This window comes from Ambystoma mexicanum, chromosome 6p (genome assembly GCF_040938575.1).
Source record: "Ambystoma mexicanum isolate Mex_15411 chromosome 6p, UKY_AmexF1_1, whole genome shotgun sequence".
NCBI lineage: Eukaryota > Metazoa > Chordata > Amphibia > Caudata > Ambystomatidae > Ambystoma > Ambystoma mexicanum.
Window position 1 is genome coordinate 944362374 of NC_090935.1, and position 17651 is coordinate 944380024.

A 17651-nucleotide genomic window follows, 5' to 3' on the forward strand; every position below is an offset into this window, starting at 1 on the left:
TAGACTCCCATAGCAGTAAATGGATCTGGAGGAGGGAAGAGAGCCAAAATACACCACCTACTCCAGAAACCTCTGGTGAAACCACCCTGCCGAAGCTGGCATCCTGCCTCGAAAAGGAATCTAAGCTTTAATGTTTTGCAAACATGTGCACAAAAGCCCACATAGCCACTTGGCAGATGTCCAAGACAGAGACTTCCCTCTGCAGGGCTGAGGGTGCATCCGTATTTCTGGTAGAATGAGCCCCGAGAACGTCAGGTACCTCTTCCCCCAGCCAGATCATAGCATTCTGAGATGCAGACAATTATCCACCTTGCAGGGTCTGTTTAGTCACAGCCCTGCCAGCAAGGGCAGCAACATAGCCTTAAAAAGCTGGCCATCTTTCCGGTCGTCCCTCGCTTGAGAGATGTAGTTGCTGAGGGCCGGCACCGGGTCCAGCGTATGGAATTGCTCCTCTGCCTTGGAAAGATGAGGTGGAGGAAAAACACTGGAAGTTGGATCTTCTGAGAAAGTTGGCAGTCTCAGACCATAATCACTGTTGGGAGGAAGGAAGGTCTCACTCTCAATGTCACCTTCTCTTTGGAGAAACCCAAATAGGGAGGTTTAGCAGACATTGCCTGGAGGTCACTCACCCCTCTCATGGAAGTAATGGCAACCAGGAAAATCACCTCCAGGGTGAGCTGTCCAAGAGGACACTAATGTAGGGGTTGAAATGGAGCGCCCATAAGAAATGTTAACACTAAATTCAAATCCCACGGGGCGTGGCCAGCAGCAATGTAGAGCAGACGTGTTCCCAGAGCTCTCTAGCTTAATCCGAAATACTGCGATCCTGTGTGCAGCAGATAGAACTGATTGAGGCGATTGAGATCCCCACGTGTCCAGGAGCTCATGAGCAGTATGCAGAGCTCATTTTTGCTAAGAAAATCAAAGAATACGCTGTAAACGTGACTGTGGTAGCCGAGAGGAGGAGCCCACAAAATGATGCCCGGAGACTCCGAATAACAGCTACGGCAGGACTACCAACTAACAGCTGAAGGACCCTGCGGACCTATGAGAGTACCCACACGAGCCCAGGAGCAGCGCTGCAAACAATGTTATGCGGTAATAGCTAAAAGCGCCGGCTGCAGCCGGAGCAAAATCCGCCTCGTGCACTGGGCAGGCACTATGGAGAGGCGGAGCACCAATAGAGGCGGGAGACACCACCGCAGGGAGAGGCGGGAGACACCCCCTAACCCCACCCTGCGACACAGCAGTAGAACGGGGCTAGAGAACTGCATCTAACCCCAACACGAGTACAACCAGAGCACGCAGGGCGGATAGATAAGCAGACCTGCTGCCTCGGGAGAGCCCCTTGGCACGGGATGCTCATGCACAGGGATAGAGCCGCAGCGCAAAAGTTCCCTGGCCCCCCACACAAATGCAAACCTAATGGAGGAAAAGCCCGGGAAACGGACTGAAGACTCCCCCAGAGACAGCATATGCTGACCCAACAGTCAGCAGAAGCGAAAACAGACCTGCTCCAAGACGCCACAGATAAGGAAGAGAGGGGAAACAAGCCAGGAAACATGGAGTAAAGACAGATCAAAAAGTACCGAGATAGGGATTCCAAGATGGCCGTGCCGCTGGGAGGACTGAGAGTCCTGGGCACCCGACCTGCTAAGTTTTGCAACCACCTCTGTTGCGGCACCAGCCCTCCCCGTCACCTGCAGCGGGAAGAATATACCCCCGGAGCAAAGTAGGATCACAAAATTACGAGCCGAGCAGCCCCCCCAGAGGTGCCGCGGCGGGGACCAGCTGTTCAATCCGGCATTGGGCTAAGGGCTCAGCAGTTGCAGCGGGCGGGAACTCTGCTGCGGGTGCCTTCCGGCGGTCTTCGGACGGCGGGGTTCAGAGCCCCGCGGCGATCACTTGCGGCGTGCTGGTGGGGAGGAGCGGAGCGGGGGACCTCCCCACCTCGTGCGGCTGCAGCGAGGACTGGCGTCCCAGCGGAGTGGAGGTATGGGGGCCGCCGCAGGGGGATCCGGAGGTGGTGCTGGGGTGTGGGCCTGCCCCTCTCTGCCCGCACTGGGGCCCCTCGATGCATCAAACCCAAGAGGAGTGGTGAGGCACGGGGAGCGCCGTTACTCCAGAGGGGGACGGGGGAAGGTGGGAGTGTTTAAGGTGGGGGGCAGGCGTCTTGGAATGGGATTGGGAGAACCTGCGTGGGGAGGTTCTGGGTTACTTGGAAGGGTCCGGCTCTCGTCTATGTTATACGAGGGGGGCCTTGTGCCAGCCGGATTCACCTGGAAGGAGGGAGAGGGGGAGAGGGGGCAGGGAGATCCGTAGAGGGGCAGGGGGGGTGTTATTGATCCAGGAGGTCGTAAGTGCCGAGCAACACCAACTCGTTTAATGGGGTCCCGACATCAGCAATCACCTGAGGCCCAGTTTGGAAAGGAGGATGCTTGTCCAATTTAGTGTCACCATTTGAAATGGGGCAGCTGAAGCTACTGTCTCTGAATGTTAATGGGTTGAACTCCCCGCATAAAAGACAAAGTGGAGAGGTTTGTGCAGAAGGATAAGCCCCAGGCAGTTAGGTTGCAGGAAACTCATATTCGGACCCAAGATTCCCATAGAATTAGAATATGGGGATACTCTCGGCTCCTACAGGCCACCCAGTCCACTAAAAAGGGGTGGGAGGTCATTGCTGTGCGAGACGGAGTAGATTTGACGGTTAAGGCCACACAGCGAGACTCCCAGGGTAGGTATTTGGCAGTGATGCTGGAGGGCAGGGGAGAGATTTACTGTTGCAACAATATACGCACCCAACACGGGCCAGGACCCATTCATAATGAAAACCCTCACTAAATTGAGCAATTTTGCAAAGTGCCGTATCATATTAACAGGGGACTTGCTACTGCATTTTTTTACAAACATCCCATGCATGGTTCCCAAGCGCTTTTTTTTTTTACTAGGCTGCATAGCCTGTGCACAGGCTTTCTGTGGCATGACACTAGAAACAGAGTGGCCCTGCGGAGCCTACAAAATGCATATGACCGAGGCGGGATAAACTTACCAAATTTTGAGATGTACCACCTGGCGGCGCAACTACAATACGTAGCCAGGTGGCTGGCGGAGGACGAGACAGCAGAGTCCAGGCTGCTGAAGGAAGAGAGCGCCCCATACTTCTTACGAGAACTAATATGGCTACCTAAACCAGAGATGCAGGTGAGACCGAGATTGTTGTCACTGGGCTGGGAGGTCTGGACCAAGATGTGCCGGCTCATGGGAGGTCCGGCCCCGTGCTCCCCACAGGTGCCACTTGTGGTGCTATGCGGAGCAGATGTCCAATTAAGGAAAACGATCTGGAAATATTGGGAGCCAGTGGGGGGTCGTGTGGCAGGAGGGAGAAGCCATGGATTTCCAGACATTAGTGGACGGAACTGGGGTACAGATAGGACAGCATATTACATATAATGGAATAGTCAAGAGTGAAAAGAACATGGTCCGAAATGGCGCTAGCGGAGCAGCCAGATATGGCTATCGAAACAATGTATGACATCTCGGAAGGGGGGCATGAGATATCCAGGATATACGAATTAGTTATGTCGAGAGTGGGGAAAGAGCTGCTCGAACTAAGGCGAGACTCGGAGGACTAAGGCGAGACTGGGAGGAGAAGCTATGCAAGACGGGCAATGGGAGAGGGCTCAAAGATATCACAAGAAGGTGTCAAGGAATGCCACATTGCAACAAATCCAACGGTATGTCACCCACAGAGCATATATGACCCACTGAATGATAGCGGAATTTGGAAACGCAGAGGCACAAAAATGCCCTAAGTGTGGGGAGGAGAGAGCCAGGATGTTCCACATGTTCTGGGCATGCATGGAGGTTGGGAAGTTTTGGGGGGAAATTAAACTCAAGCTGTCCGAGAAGGGGATTAAATTAGACGTAGAATACATATGGGCATGCATGCTAGGGGGATTCACCAGGCCACGTAACTTAAAACATGTATGTAAACTTAAAGACCTGGCCTACATCCTGGGCAAGAGGAGAATCGCCATGAGCTGGAAAGCCGCTCACAGACCTAGAGTGGAGAGGTGGTGGGAGGACCTCCTTAAATGGGCAGATGCAGAGACAATAGCATGGTATGAGGCGGCCAGCAAGGGGGAAGGAGAAGAAGTGGGACCATTGATAGAATGGAGACAAATGATAGCCTCGCTACACGGGTGCACCCAAAGTGACCCCAGTGACGAGGACCTTCCCGAGAACCAGGAGGAGAACTGATCCCGAGGGACAGAAGCTGGAGGTATGAAGGGGAGTGCTCGAGTTTATGGGGGGTAGGGGGGAAGACATTACGGAGAGAAATATGTAATGCATACTGTGATACACATGTAATGGTAAATGTCGGGAGTGTAAGTTATGCATTGTTTGTTTTAAAATCAATAAAACTATTAAAGAAAAAAAAAACAGGGGACTTCAATATGGCCTGGGAGCCCCACAGGGATAGGAGTTAGGGTGCTTTGGGGCTCGCAGTGGGGCCCTCGGGGGACCTAAAAGCAAGAATGAGCGATTTGGCACTGGTCGACGCGTGGAGGGAAACTCAGGGAGATGTTCCAGGATATACGTTTTACTTGCACGCACACGGAACCCAGTCACATATAGACTACGCCTGGGTGGATAGTTCTCTCTTAGGAAATATAAAAGACATCACACTAGGTCCTATCGCGGTCTCTGACCATGCTCCTATCCTGTTGGCAATCACTAGACCAAGCGGGGCCCCGGGTCTGTGGAAGTGGAGGTATCCTGCGACTCTGGTTAAGGAGGTGGAACAAGAGCTTGAAGAGTTTCACTCATAATATCTGGGAGGACACCTCGCCACAGATATGGTGGGACGCCCTCAAAGCCACGATAAGGGGGAAAGGTAATAGCGATTAAATCAAGGAGGGAACGGGAAATGCGACTGGAGGAGGAACAGCTGGGAAGTAGGCTTAAGGAGGCAATGGCTAGGATGGCCGAGAAACAAACTGGGGCCATTGAAAAAGAGGTCCGTATACTTAGGGCCCAGCTGAATCTCATCCACTCTATGGATGCAGAAAGGAGTCTGCTCCGCTTGCGACAGAAATATTATGTTAAGGCAAATAAAACAGATCGCCTGTTAGCCAGGATGTTCCGGAGGGAAGATAGGGAGAAAACGATCTTGAAAATTAAAGGAGAGAGGGCTCAGATTTACAGCTCCAACGGTGACATTGAGAGGGAGTTCTGCAAGTTCTACACAGACCTATATTCCTCCAGTGACCCGGATGTTAGCGCACACAAGGGATACCTGGAGAGGGTCAAGCTTAGCCCTATAACGAACAAACAGAGGCAATAGTTAGAGGGGGAAATAACTTTGGACGAAGTTAGAAAGGCGATATCTACCCTGGCGGTCAATAAAGCCCTGGGCCCGGACGGTTTCCTAGCCCAATTCTATAAGTTACATAAGGACACTTTAATCCCCCATTTTACAAGACTATTCAATCACATAGGGTTAATGGGGGTGTTGCCTCGGTCTAAGGAGGAAGCAAAGGTGATTCTTTTGCACAAGAAGGGTAAGGACTCAGAGAGGTGTGGGGCGTATTGACTAATAGCTTTAATAAATGTTGATGCTAAGCTGCACACAAAGGTATTGGCATCTAGATTGGACGACATCATGCCCACTATAGTCCAGGCCGACCAGGCGGGTTTTATTAGGGGACGCCAGACGGTGGACAACATGAGGAAAATAGCTCACCTAATGGAAAAGACACACGGCCCTCCTCCTGGCTATCGACGCCGAAAAGACGTTTGATCGGGTAGAGTGGGGCTTTCTCTGGGCCATGATGCTTAGGCTGGGGTTTGGCCCTGGATTTGTGGGCCGGGTGATGTCCAGTTAACAAAATCCAAACCTTAGACTGGCGATTAATGGTCGAATCTCAGGTCCTGTGGTGGTTCACTGAGGTACCGAACAGGGATGCCCACTCTCCCCGCTGCTATATGCCTTCCATTTGGAGCCTTTTTTGACAGAAGTTAGGGATGCATTTCATATAAACAGCATACCTTTTGGAGGGCATTGGAAGCCAAGTGCAGATAGATCTCCTCAAATGTATGCTAGTAATATCACTTCAGTGGTGGGCGAAGTATGGGACTCCGCAGTAATAGGTTCCTACTTTACCACGTTCCCTTCCCCATACACCCCTATATTTGAGAATCCGCAATTTACTCCAAGCTGCAAGAACAAGAGCTTTGATGCATGGTTCCAGGGGGGCTGTCGGATGCTACGAGATATGTATCACGAGGGGTCAGTTAAGGACTTTGAAAAGTGCAAGGGGGACTTTAATCTAGATGAGCGTCATAGATACGGGTACGTACAATTGCGGCACTGGCTCTCTCACCCGGAGATGCATCAGGCACTCGAGCGCTAACGCCTTTTGAGAAATATTTGGACTCTCATTCGGCAGACAGGGGATTAATGGGGTCCATTTACAGACATATTAAAGAGGGTGAAAATCTCCCACCTAGGATTTACATGAAGAAATGGCAGGAAGATACAGGGGCAACCATTGAAGATCAGGAATGGCAACAACTGTGGGCTCAAATTCTGAAGTTAACCAGATCGATCCAGATCCGTAAGATCTGGTTAAAGCTTCTGGTCCAATTCCACCTAACCCCGATTAGGTTAAACACAATCTATCCACTTTCATCCCGGGAATGCTGCAGGGCCTGTGGGGGAACTGGTACATGGGCTCACATATGGTGGGACTGCCCAAAATTGGAGTGTTTTGGGGTCAAATAAGGCAGGCAGTGGTGCACACCTTGGGGAATGTTGGGGGTAGGAATAGAGGGCTGGACATGATGTGCTTGGGGGGGGTATTGGGGGAGATTCCCACCAGGTCCTGCCGAAAGGTTTATGTCATAATGAGGATGTCGGCGGCTCTGGTGTTGGCGCGCCGATGGAAGTCTAAGGACCCACCACAAGAATACGAGTGGGTTACCAAAATGTGGTCGGCATTGGCTATCGAGTGGCTCACTTACTCAATACAAGGAGAGAGTATGACATTTAGGACGGACTGGTCCAAATTAATAGCATATTTAAAGGAGTGAGTACGCAGAGCATGGTGCCCGAAGTCTATGACGCTATTGGGAATTATAGAATCGCAGGAGGAATCAGATATATAAGACGGACAAAGAGAGGATTGGCATCAAGGAACCCTCGATTAGGCGTATGGGACCTCAGTACTTGTTTGGACGTTTGGAACTGTTTGGAGACAGCAATGGGGGGTGGGCGACTCCTGTGTTAGGGAGAATTCTCTGTTTAGGCTGAATTTCCTAACCTAGTGAGTCCCCCAGCAGATTTGCTGGGTTTTTGGGGTTTATTTTCTTCTCCTGCCAAGAGTGAGACTCTTTTACCCTCACTCTTGGGCATGATTTGAGTGTGTTTCTTTGAATCTAGATGTGTTTAGTGGGCTATGGGGTCTTTTACTCCATAGGGCTTCATGTGTTTTTGTGATGTGTGTTACCCAGCACCCTCAGTGCAGTGACACAGGGGTGTCATAGTGACCCCCCAGTATAGACTCCATACCCTGGGACTGACTACTGTCTCCCAGGGCATGTAAATTCACCATTGACTTTACTAGTCTTAAATTCTGAACAGAACCAGTACAAACCATCATATTGTGGATGTACTGGCTGGGGCAATTCAATTGCCCCGCGGTCTGTTAGTCGAGGGGGCACGTCTCCGTCCCCCCTGATCGAGTTATGGCTGGTGGCAGTGGATACTACTTTTTATATTCAACCGCAAATATTTTCCTATGGGATTTCCCATTGTTTTAGGCTACTATCTTTATTTAATTATTTACGGTAGCCTCGAACATACCGCCGGTTTATTTAATTAATATTAATTTTCCGGTTGGTATTTTTTGCCAAAACTTGATTCTAAAATGGCATTTGTGTTCTCTTCTGTGACTCCAACCCAAGTCGAGCCCTTTGTTCCACTTTTTGGCGGGCTTCTCCACAGAAGCCCTCCAAAGTGGTGCCACTCTGTCTGGGGTACTTAGGAGGGGTGGAGGGAAATTTAGGCACCCTGGACTGAGTTGCCTAGGCAACTCAAGTCGCACTCCATCCTGATTGGCCCAAGTGGTGAGCCGACCGGCTCACCACTTAGCATGTTTGAGTGACAGCGAGGCTGAGTGAATGGGGGTTTGCTGCATAAAAGCAGGGCTTTGGGGACTGGAACTTCAGAAGTCGCCACAGGACCTACGAATCCGACAAGGGAGAAGCTGAGCCGACCTGCCACGACACCACGACCGGTGGAGCCCTGCTGGACCATCTCACCACTTTTTCCCAACGACAGAGGAGATCTCCTGCCGGAGAGTCTTCTTCCTTTAACTGGTGGGGATAACCAGTTTCACCGTCTTTTCGCTTCCCGACGTATCTCGTGGCCGCCTTGCCCGTGCCAAGCACCCCGGCAACCGGGATACCACGTTTTACCACGACCGCGAAACCAAGGTACCCCCTTTAACCGGAAAACTCAGCGGCTGGTTTCTGCCCTGGTAGTGCAACGACCTTCATCTTCCCCTGGACGACGACGCAACTTGCACCCACTACCAGGAACAACTGCCACCGCTGGAGGATCCTTCCCACTTAAGGTACCGTGTCCCGCCTGGCTTCCCTTGCTACCGACTGTACGGGGTAGATTTAGCCCCCGGCTTTCGAACCTCGGTTAGCCTGGGACACTTTGGCTAAACTTTTCTAAGCCCCTCTAAACGCTTTTTCTGAACCCTCTGCAAGACTTTCTAAGACTAGTGCAACTGTGTGATCTTGGGCGCATTTGTGCTCTGCTCTCTCTAAGAGTGGGCCCAGCCTTTGGACTTTGGCTCACCTGTGACTTTTTGCTCTCTGCCTTGCTAACAGTGTTCTGGAATCGTAGAGTGGTGTACCTCTTCTTATTCTGTCTTTTTCCCTCCCTTTTTCACAAACTTATTAGAGTGCAATCTAGTTAAGCGCTCACCTCTGTATGAAAATAAGTGGTGTTTTACTGTGATTTTCTAATGGGGAAAAAGGGGTGTATATATCCTAATAGTAACTGTGTTTAGAATATTTTACAATAAGAGTGCTGGAGTGTTTCAACTGTGTGTTTTTTAAATAAATAATTATATACTTTGATACCAAAGCTCTGGTCAGTGTTTGCTTGTATTATTGTATTTGAGTGCCTGTTGAGTATACTTTGCATACTGCCTAACTCTTCTTGAGGGAAGTCTGACTGCTCAGCCACAGCTACCAGGTAAATCTGGGTGGTACAGACTGCTACCAAGTGGGTTTACTGCCAACACCTGTAGTCTTAAATCTTTTGCAGTGGTCCCTAAGGGAACTGCACAGGTTTCTGCCTAACAACTTGGATCAAGTAAGGGGGGAGAGGGGAGGTGGGGGAGGTATGGGGAGTTTTGTTCAGTTGAATGATTCACTGTTGTAGTAAGAAATGCTAATAAAAACCAAGTTGAAAAAAAAGTACCGAGATAGCAAACCCTGAACGTTGAGTAGCCCGGACTCCAGCAAGCCACAGATGACTCACCAGCATCCTGGCATGCATACCAAACACTAGAAGCTTAGGTGAAAGCGCCTGACCAAGAGACCTTAAAAGTAGACTGAGGAGAAGGGGAAGTGAGGTTGGAGCTGGAGAACATATGAAAACGCACAAGTACCCCATAAAGGCACTGGATTCTGAGAAGAGAGTACCAACCAATGTGGTGCCCAGAGCCAAGTTGAACACAATTAAAAACGCAAGTAAAGCTAAGAAAACCCCAGCACTTCCTAGATCACTAAGAGCACAAGACACACCGTCGACAGGAGCCTGGACACGTATCCAGTTCCTGATTGAGCAAGGCTGGAAACGCGAGTGCAGCCAACCATCCCAAATGTCGGAATGGAGAAGAAAGACAGTAACGCAACCCAAGCAAGCGACAATGGATACTTATACGAAGTAGAATGAACCAAGGACAGACCCTGCACTTCTTGGAGTACACCAGGGGAACAACGACTCAGAACCTCAACATAACGCTGACAAAAACAAGATCTTAAAAGCAATTGCAGCCATGCGTACATACATGGAAACCCATATAGGGAACATATGAGCCTCCTACACCAGGACGTGCGTAACCTTGCCAGCAGAGTGGGAGAAACAGAGCAAAAGCTAGAGGAGACGTCATCCACGACCAAAGAACTAAAGGAGACTGTCCAGGACCTGACAATCAAAGTTAAAATGCTACAAGAAAGAGCAGAAGACGCGGAAGGGGGGCGCAAAGGAGTAATATTAGGATTCTGGAACTGCCTGAGGGAGCAGAAGGAAGAGACCCCACAGACTTTATAAAAAAAGTACTCCTCCAGGCGATAGGACCCGGAACCCTGTCACAAGGGTTCACAGTGGAAAGAGCCCACCGAGCCCTCGCAAGAACGCTCCGCCCCCCCTCGGGGCCCCGCCAAGGCCAATCAGAGAAAATTCTTAATTATCGTGACAAAGAGAAATTCCTAGCCTACTCAAGATCAGGCAGAGTGATTCAGAGAGACTCAGCAACTCTGGCAATATATCCAGACTACACAATCCAGGTCCAATGATGGTGAGCACAATAGGTACCTACTTATGAAAGACTCAGATGCCAAGGAATCAAATATATGCTCCTTTACCCCGCTAAATTAAAAATATTATACAAAGAAAAATCACTGTTCTCCGAATCGCCAGAAACAACAAACGAATGGATGGATGAACAGAACCTGGTACACAGAAAACGGTTCACTGGGGAAACATACGTCTGCTTGCAGGTCAAGGCACGGCGAGAGGGGTGGTTGTGGTAATTAGATGGTCGTCCTAGCCATTGGACACAGGATAGGAAGCAGTTTCTGGCCCTCAGGTGAGATACCCAAACCCTACCGGAGGTGGGAAAGGGAGGGGTAGTGGTGGGTTGTCTAACCATAGACTGCAGTGGGTATAGTGCCTGTCTGGAAGGGAGAGAGAAAAGAACTAAATTCAACTCTATGCATGCAGTGATTATTATACCGCAAGTAGTGTTGTCACCAACAGCCTAAAAAAAGAGATGATGAGAGGGCAACCAACAGTGTAGTATATGAGTACGGGAGGGAGATTACATCTTGTAGCCAAAAACCAAGGACCTTTGGTTAACATGTGCAAATTGGAGGCATGGACCATCTTCTTCAGGACACACTGAATCTTCATGTGATAGTCAATAATGTCTGTCCTCATAGCAGGGCAGCGATTAGCGGGCTGCTTGGGATCCTGGAGTGGGAGACGCAAGAAAACATTGCAATGAGGGCATAAGTGAACCTCTAATCGCAATGTTGCAGAGTGGTGCATCCAGGAACTAGCTTGGAATCCTGTTACATAGCTATTGAATGCTGCTGTGCTCTCTTATTGGGTTAGAGCATTGCCACTTAGATGGTGGCTAAAACATAGACAAATAACCCCAACAGAAGGGAAAGAAAGGGGTGGGGGGTGAGGGGGGAAAGGAAAAGGCACACAAAGGAGGAAAGAGAAAAAGGGTGGGGGAAGAGGGGAGGGGGGAAAGGGAGAGAAAGAGGATAGACCATAAATGGCAGAGCCTCAAGATAGGCAGCCTTAGGCAAAAGGAAATAGGAAATAAGGCTTGGCCATGTGGGTCAGAGTGATTAATGGGGGTGCTCAAAAGAGCAAAGTTAAATGCTGTCAGCAGCGCCTACCTGGATAGAAATGCTGGGAATCCAGGGGAGCCGCGGGGAGGCGGTGGCAAGAGGCGCTCTGCAAGTCTGTACCTGTATGGAGAAAGGAGGCTGTATGATGCAAGGCCGCCTGGGCCTATTAGGTAAAAGGAAGGCCATGTGAAAGAAGCACAAACCTAGGTGGCTGGTGCGGACACAACCGCTGCAGCCTGCTCAATCCGAAAGCGTAGTGAGCAGCCGCAGCAGTTGTATAGTTCCGCGTGTGACGCCCTGGAGGGGGCGTGGCTACGCCCTGTCACTGGTGTGTGAGCCAGTCGGGTGGAGCCACCCGAGGGTGTGAACCTGGGACAGACCTCAGATTCGCCAAAAGACACGGCCCGCTGCAACAAATGAAGCAAATGTCCAAAACAACCACAAACCTGACACTGTTGACACAACGAAACTGAGGAAATGTAGACAGGAACTCTGGACCCCAAAACTACAACACCCCCACCAAAAGCCTCAACACGGCTTATGGGACGTGAACGCAAGAACCGCATCCCTTTCCATTTCAAATCCCCTTCTTAACCAGCCTGGGCCCCACACCCAAATCCAAATGAACTAAGAGTACTGTGTGGTACTCGACCACTGACTTCCCGTGACCCTATGGGAAATGATGGTGGTGACGCCTCTACGGAACTACGTTGGTGGGCACCAAGTTAAACGTTATGTTAAAGTTCAGTCGTTACAGTCACAGACACCGACGGCCCGTGACCAAAGCTGTCTTACAAGTAGCAGGTTACAAAAAAAAAACAAGGGTCACTGACACAAAAGATGCTCAGGGGAATGATCACAGCACAGCTGGGAAAAAGGCAGGTAAAAAAAAAAAACAGTTTTAGAACCAAAAATGGCCGAAAGATCAAGACAAAGCGCACGAAGGAACAAATATACCCCAATATAATGCAGAAATACAGAGCTGGAAACGTAACATCCAGCAATAGACCAAGAACGCGCTCCAGATGCCGCACACTTTGACGATTGTCGCATGGAATGGATGTGGCCTTAACAGCTATGTAAAAAGGAGAGTGATGATCTACCTGGGCAGAAAAGCCATCTAAATAGCCCTGCTCCAAGAAACCCACTTGACACATGACAAACGGTCACACATATTTAGTAAATGGAGTGGTAAGGGGTGCGGCTCAGCATACCCCCAACTGTGCAAGAGGAGTACTCGTATGGATTGCCCCGGGAGTACTGCTCCGGAAACTAAGCACACACTCAGACTCAGAGGGGAGAGTAATGTTGCTTCACAGGTTCATAGACAAGAGAGATAATCTGCATAATCAATACATATGCACCTAATCGGAACGCTGCAGCGTTTTATCACTCACTATACCCCATCTTGTCTCTGTATCGGGGCGTCCAGTTGCTCTGGGGAGGGGACTTCAATTGTGTACTAGATTCAGCTCTAGATAGATCCCGCCTCCTCCCCTCCCCCCCTGGTCCAGGGCTCTGAAAACACTAGTACGGGAGCTAGAGCTCCAGGAAATATGGCAATGGTTACGCCAAGATAAACGAGAATTCTCGTTTTACTCAAGTGCACATAAGATATACATGAGAATCGATTATGCCTTTACGGGGAGAGAACACCTGGGGAGCATAGTAGAGGCCTCATATGAACGCAGAACACTATCTGACCACTCGCCCATGATAGTAAGGTGGGCACTCACAGACCGGCCGGCACCTATTCCCACATGGAAATTACGAGCAGAATCATTGCGAGATAGCAGTTTTAAAGAAGAAATAAGACTCTAGACAAAACAATATTTTGAGCACAACCTGGGACGTGTCAAAAACACACAAATGATATGGGAGGCTTTCAAAGTAGTTTTACACGGGGCAGCCATAGCTAAAGCAGGTGGAGCCTGAAAAGACTTGGAAAAACCAGATATCAGGGGTATAAACTGAGATTAAGATAAACTAGAGGGAATGGAGCCACTAGGGGGAAGAAAAAGAAAGCACTCTCATAACATCAAGACAGAAGTGCATAGAACAATGGGAAAAGCTAGGCAACTTTAGCTTTGCGAAATACGCAGAAAGGATACATGAACAGGGCGACAAACCAGGGAGACTTCTGGCCTGGCTGGTCCGGGGTCAGGATACCACGGAAGAAGTGGTTGAAAAAGCAGATGAATGCGTGACCATATGGAGATCGCAGACGGAGATTAACAACACTTTTAGGGACTTCTACAGCAAATTATACAAAGATATCACACAGTCTAGGGAAACAGAAATAAGAGAAACCCTCGAGGACATGGGATTGCACACATTAACGACAGAGCAGAGAGAAATGCTAGATGCCCCCCTCACCATAGAAGAGATACAGGGAGTTATCCCCACGTTACCCACTGGGAAAACATCAGGAGGCACCGGACTCCCTGCTGAATTTTATAAAGAATACACAGATCTACTAACCCACAATTACTTCTAGTCCTAGAAGAGGCACACGAAATGGGTGCCCTGCCCGACACGATGGACCAAGCACTGATACTCCCCATATCAAAACCCAGGAAAGATAAAATATTATGCAAATCCTATGAGCCAATTGCGCTGATGAATCAGGACACTAAGATTCTCACAGCAGTACTGGCGGAAAAGGCTCAAAAAAGTAATGATCACGTTAGTTCACCCTGACCAGATGGGTTATGTCCCGGGTAGGGCCACAACGGAAAACCTGAGGCGACTCCAGGCAGTCATAGGTAGGACACATACTAGACCAGAGGGCTGCGTAGTAGCGGCATTAGATGCCATCAAGGCATTTGAATCCATGCGATGGGAATGGTTGTTTGCCACCCTAGAACACTATGGGATAGGACATGGATTTATGAGGTGGATATGCATGCTCTATGCAAAACCATCAGCAAGAGTCTGCACGGGCAAACATATATCAGACCTGTTTCCGATCCGCAGAGGCATGAAATAAGGCTGCCCGCTATCACCCCTATTGTATATCCTGGCGCTGGAACCCTTAGCGATTTATGAGAGAATCATTTATAGACACAGGAATACAAATAGATGGAACCATGCATATAATATCCCTCTAGGCAGACGATATACTGCTGTATATAAAACACCCAGAAGACAACCTAGAGACATACTTGGAAGTGCTGGACAACTTCGCACAACTATTGGGAATCTCCATTAGCAGGAATAAATCCTGCTTGTTTCTCCTAGCAGGGTGAGTCGGCATAGTAGAAGATCAGCTTCCCCGCCTTGGCCTTCAATGGAATCCACGCATGTTCTGCTACCTAGGCATCAACATATGCCATAACATGGAAGACACACTACCAATACACTGAGGGCAAAAAAGGGCCTGGAAACATCCATACAATTTTGGGAGAATCTACCTCTTGTCAGTGATGGGACGAATTTCGCTGGTGAAAATGATAGCTCTCCACAGGTTACTATACCACTTTATAATGTACCATACCTTATACCAAAGACCTTTTTAAGAGATTTAAATTCGGTACTGCATTATATGGGGAAAAATCCGAAAGAGGGTAGCCATGGAAGTACTATGCAGAGACTACACAGGAGGACTGCACCTCCCACACTTTGAACTATACTACTTAGCAGGCCAACTCCAACATGTAGCAAGTTGGCTAGCATACGCAGAAACGGTAGAACACACCTTGCTGAGCACCACCATAGCTCCATATATCCTCAAAGAAGTACTATGGCTTGAGAAAGCGAGAATAGCACATCCTCCAATGCCCCTACAGCTAGGTCAAAAAATATGGAACAGAACAAAGAAAATGCTTGAAGTAGACGAACCATACTCCCACCCGCCACCCCCCCAGATACCGCTGGCATCCCTGAATGGAACTAGAAGAGAACACCACAAGCAAAGCAGAATCTACTGGGAAGATAAAGGACTGATCACGACGGGAGACCTTGCCCCCATAGGGACAATACTAGAGTTCCAAGACCTAGTTAAAACTCCCCAAGTACACCAGGGCCAATACTTAATTTATGCAAGACTCGTCAGACATCTAAGGACCAGACGGCCATCTTCGGCAACCCTGCAAACGGAGAACCCAGTGCTAGGCCTGCTGTACGATATAACTGAGGGAGGACATAAGATCTCCAGAATATATCAAACACTTTTGGAAGAAATACCCAAAGACCTATGCAAAGGGAAACAGACATGGGAAGCAGTAATAGGAAGAGAAATCACAGATAAAGAATGATCCAAAGCGATGCTAAACCCCAAAAATGTATCCAGAAATGCCAGGCTGAAACAACTGCAATTCTAACTTACTCCATATAGCGTATTTGACGCTTAAAAAGATCTCAAACTTCCCAGGAGCGCAAACACAGTGCTGCTCAAAATGCAGAGAGGAGAAAGCAGATGTGGGACATATGTTCTGGTTCTGCCCAACGATCCAGACATACTGGCGAGAAATAGAACAGCGTCTGAGGAAGAACGGGATAAAAGGCCAAGAATGGACAGCCGAGACCTGCCGCCTAGGATTGTATAAATATCAAGGGAAAGATAGAGCAATCTAAAAATGTGATAACCTGGCATGGGCACTGGCCAAGCAGCGGATAGCAATTATGTAGAAAGCCAAAGAAGGACCAAACATAGAAACATTGTGGAAATATTTGAAAAGGTGGACAATGCCGGAGACAGCAGTATGGTATGACGCGCTAGGAATGGGAAGAAGAGAAAGCTCCACAGACATTACGTCGTGGAATGCACTCGTGCAGGAACTATTCACCACGCTAGATGGCAAACCCCCCTGAATATGGCATTTTGTAGAAGGACGGTGACGGACGATATGGAGGAAATGAAAAGCCTAACATTCGACATCCCAGGCCATCCTTAAAGACAATTTGACCCACAGACTTTGTAACCTTGAGTAATATAGAACAGAGACACAGTTACTGTTTGAAGTTGGGGGTAGGGAGGGTACTGAAGAGAGGGTGGGAAAGAACCTAACAGTCGCTATATATATTTGAACAATGATTGAACATGTTTAATTATTTTTGTAAAACTCTAATAAAACAAATAAAAGAAATAAAACAAATTCAAATCCCACGCTGCAAGCACAAACTCATGTAGATGAAAGTGATGCACAATCCCGATAATAATTGCTTAACAGTGGCGATTGTGAAAAAAGAGCCGCTCTCAGGGGTCCTTTTAAAGACCTAGATAGCAGCCATGTTACCCCTTTACATTGCCAATCTGCAGGCCCCTCCAGGACGAAGACAGTATAAAATCCAGAACCAAGGAGATAGGAGAGGAGAAAGGGTTCAGACCAGTCCCCCCTGCAACAAGCCAAGAATGTACACCATCTTCAGACATACATTGACTTAGTGGCGGACTGCCAAGCTGATAGGAGCACATTTAGGACGTCGTTCAACAAGTCCCACTCCTTGTATCACAGCCTCTCAACAGCCAAGCATGAAGGTTCAGACTGCTGATGTACGGGTCGTGGAAGCGTCCCTCTGAATGCCAGACTGTTAGCCCTCAACTCCAGCATGTTTGTTTTCCCGAAACTGCGAAGGAGACAATAGCTCAATCACCGTCCGCTCCGACAGATGAGCACTCCAACCCTTCAGGGACGCATTCATGACCACCATCACTTGAGACCAAGGTTGCCATAACATTGCTGATTTTAACAGATCGTTTCGAATGGACCACCACGCAAGGTCTTCAGAAACTCTACTGTGAGGAGCCAGGAATGGGACACAGACATAGAGGATTCATAGTTTTGGCTACAGGCTTTTATTTCAAATCCAAAGGGATGGGGAAATGCCTTACTAGCCCTATCCTAGGAGGTATTTCCCTTCCTCAACCAAAAACTAAGAGGTCTGTCTGTTATCAAGATGTCCAAAGTAAAAATACACGCGAGCAGCATGGTGAAAACATTGGGCATGATGGAACATAGATCTCCTTGAAGAGTATCCAT

The 17651-nt window shown here is 48.9% G+C and overlaps 1 protein-coding gene across 1 annotated transcript in view; it reads left to right on the forward strand.

The window, feature by feature from the left end:
* Nucleotides 1–17651, forward strand: part of HSD17B4 (hydroxysteroid 17-beta dehydrogenase 4) — a 1724715-nt gene that overhangs the window by 578688 nt on the left and 1128376 nt on the right. The gene's annotated exons all lie outside the window — the stretch shown is intronic.